Source organism: Mesitornis unicolor, unplaced genomic scaffold, assembly GCF_000695765.1.
Source record: "Mesitornis unicolor isolate BGI_N332 unplaced genomic scaffold, ASM69576v1 scaffold2519, whole genome shotgun sequence".
NCBI lineage: Eukaryota > Metazoa > Chordata > Aves > Mesitornithiformes > Mesitornithidae > Mesitornis > Mesitornis unicolor.
This window is the reverse complement of record NW_010209054.1, coordinates 16,393-20,066: the sequence shown is the minus strand read 5'-3', so window position 1 is coordinate 20,066 and position 3,674 is coordinate 16,393.

The window sequence follows — 3,674 nt, the reverse complement described above, 5'->3', positions numbered from 1 at the left end:
GCCAGCAGAGACTGCCAATAGCTGTGAGGACTGCATTAGGAGGAATGTTGACAGCAGGTCGAGGGAGGGGATCCTTCCCCTCTACTCGGCACTGGTGAGGCCACACCTCGACTCTTGTGTTCAGTTTTGGGCCCCTCACTACAAAAAGGACATTGAGATGCTGGAGCATGTCCAGAGAAGAGCAGCAAAGCTGGTGAAGTCTGGAGCATGAGAATTATGGGGAGTGGCTGAGGGAATTGTGGAGCTTTAGCCTGGAGAAGAGGAGGCTGAGGGGAGACCTTATTGCCCTCTACAACTGTCTGAAAGGAGGTTGTAGAGACGTGAGTGTTGGTCTCTTCTTCCATTTAACTTAGTGACAGCACAAGAGGAAATGGTCTCAAGTTGCACCAGGGTGGGTTTAGGTTGGCTATTAGGAGGAATTTCTTTTTTGTAAGGATTGTCAAACACTGGAACAGGCTGCCCAGGGAGATCATGGAGTCATCATACCTAGAGGTGTTTAAAAGATGAGTAAATGCTGTGCTTAGGGACATGGTCTTGTGGCGGACTTATGTCTGGTTGATGGTTGGACTTGATGATCTTAAAGGTCTTTTCCAACCAAAACCATTCTATGATTATATGATTCTAATTTAGCAATGCAGTTGCAAAACCCTTCATGCTTAGTGATTTACTTAGTGATTTACAAGCACTGTATAAATCACATGTATCAATCTTGGAGGAAAAAGTCACAGAATCACAGAATCATTAAGGCTGGAAAAGATGTCTAAAATCATCCAGCTGTCAACCCAACACCATCATGACCACTAAACCATGTCCCGAAGTGCTGCATCTATGTGTTTTTTGAATATCTCCAGGGATGGTGACTCCACCACTTCCCTGGACAGCCCATTCCAATGGTTAGCCACTCTTTCAGTAAAGAATTTTTTCCTAATACCCATTCTAAACCTCCCCTGCCACAACTTGAAGCCATTTCCTCTTGTCCTATCGCTTATTACTTGGGAGAAGAGACCGACCCCCACCTTGCTATGACCTCCTTTCTGGGAGCTGTAAAGGGCAATAACATCTTCCCTCAGCATCCTCTTCTACAGACTAAATAACCCCAGCTCCTTCAGCCGCTCCTCATATGACTTGTGCTCCAGATCAAAGTCACCCATGACGGGAATTTCATGAGGCTGGAAACTCAAACTCCTTCACTTACAGAGGAGCTTTAAATATGCAGTTGCATGTAGGTGTCCTTTCACGTGTTTTTCTTCCTAGCTTATTTGAATCACAATCCCACCAAAACCAACACCCTCAGTTACAGAAGTTAAAAGGGGCAAAACTTCTAGCAGAGGAGCTCGTCTCTCTGGGTCCTCATGACTATGTGGAGCCTTCCATGACCAGGAGTGGGAAGAATGTGGCTCCAGCATAACCCATCTGCAGACTTCCCAAGATAAACACCAGGATAGCACCTGGATCACGTGAGTAACGTTTCTCCAACCGTTCATTTAGACAAGACAAACATGCTTCCTTTTTGCCCTGTGTTAGTGGGTACAAAACGATCAGGTCATCCCTTGACAGAGCTGTAGATGTTTTCAGCCAGCTGGCAGCTGTCTGCAGCTGCTAAAGAGAGCCATCTCCTGGTGAAATTGCCTCCTTGCTTTGAAAAAAGGCCAACTTCACTGCTTCTGTGCTGTTCTCGTCTGCCACTGGGAAGTGCAACAGACACATCCATAAATGTCCACCTGTGCAGTCCACGTCCTTCTGGCCTGGGGCCATCAAAGCAGACCTTCCTCCTGTGCTGGGAAGTGCACACCCTTGCAGCCTGAGTGTCCTCTAGTGACAATCTGCTTTTTCACCAGTGCGAGTTCAAAGCCTGTGCAGCAGGACACAATTGTTTTCTGACAAGCTTCCTTTATGTCCCATAGGACATAATACAACACTATTTCCAGCTTTACTTGGGAGACAAGGGAGACCAAAGACCTTGCCTCACAGCTTGTCTCAGCAGAGTAAAACCCATGTGGTGGTCACAGACACAGCTGTCCTGGGCTGTGAGCTGTGTGAATCCCAGCAGAAAGCTCCTTTCTAAAGCACTTGTAGTCTAAATGTGGGACAGAGACACTGTTGTGCTTTCACCCCAGCCAGCAGCTCAGCCCTACACAACCACTCTCCCAGTGCAATGGGGAGGAGGACCAGAAGGGTAAAAGTGAGAAAACTCCTGTGTGAGTCACCATTGCCAGGGCACTCAAGCATGAGAAGGTCTGGGCAGGCCTTGGGCTGCTGCTGGGGGCCCTGGGCTGGGTGTCAAGCCTTGAGGAGGGGTGTGAGGGCGAGTGTCTGGGTGGGCAGGTAAGAGGGAGCCCTTTGCACATGAGGTCAAACAGGAAGATATGAAGGCTAGGCACTGGCATGCTAGGCTGTGGCCACAAGTGCTAGGGGAATTTGGGCAGGAGCGAGGCCATCCCCCTGGCTATAGGTGGGGTCTCCCATGGGCACGGCGGCACCCTGCCACCTGGGGCAGTGCAGGTGAACCAACTGCTGTTTTCTATCCCTCGTGCAGGTGCTTCTTGGCTGTGGGCTGCATCCACTGTCCTTGACAGGAATGGCCTTTGTTGTCACTCATGCCCAGAGACCCCAGCCCTGAATGACACAGACATCTCTGTGCCCTCTGTGGTGCTGCCCCCAGCACTGAACCAGGCAAGCTTGCCCCAGTGTGGCTGTGTTTCCCACATGGGAGATGACCCCGCTTCCCACAGCTGGATACATACTGGGCTCCACGTGTGTCCATGCTGTGTGCTGGCCCTGCACCTGTTTGTCACCATTCCTTGGTCCCAGAGTCTGGGATCTAATTCAGAGGTGTTGATGTGCCCCAGAAGGGTAGGTGAGGGTAAGATGGTCCTCCCTCACCCTGCCACATTGTTGGCTCAGCCTGCGTTGGCACTGACTGAGTCCTGCTGTTTCATGGAGAGCCCAGTGCCCCCCCAGTACTAAGGGCTGGGGCCAGGGACACCCCATTGGTGTTGGGGGGCTCTCCTGGTGCTTTACCCCAGGATGAGGAGTGTAGGCATGCCCCTGCACTGCTCTGGGACTTTTCCCGTCTGTCCTGGGTTGAGCAGGAGCTGCGTGATGCCATGTGCCTGTGGGCACTGGGCATGGCAAATCAGGAGTTCCCACATGCATGGGGGTGCTAAATAGTCATTTATTATCAGGGAGCTGTGGGGAATGGATGTGGATCCAAGGCATCCCTGGTGTGGTGTGTCCTGTGCTCTCAGCTCCTGAAGGAGAGGAGGAGGTGAGTGAGGCTGGATGAGGGCAGGCAGCCCTGGCACATAGCTCCCACCCACCCTGGTCTGGGCCTGATGGGCTGGTGCAGCTGGGCGAGGACAAGATCTCACCTGCGCCTGTAGCACCAGATGGCACCAGCAAGGGCTGCAGCCATGGCCAGCAGCACTGCGATGGTGATGCCAAGACTGAGAGCTGTCTTGGAGCTCCCTGGAGGAGAGAGGAGAGAGAAGAGTTGCAGGTGTATGGGAGGCCATGGCTGGACCCACCATTAGAGCCTCATGCATAATCCTCCAGGCACCTGCATGGCGCCAGGGGCCTCTGCCCACACTCTGTGTCCCATCCCCATGCGTGCCACCTACCCCACGGGATGAGGAGGCTGCGGGTGCCCAGGCTGCGGTGGCGCACATGGCAGG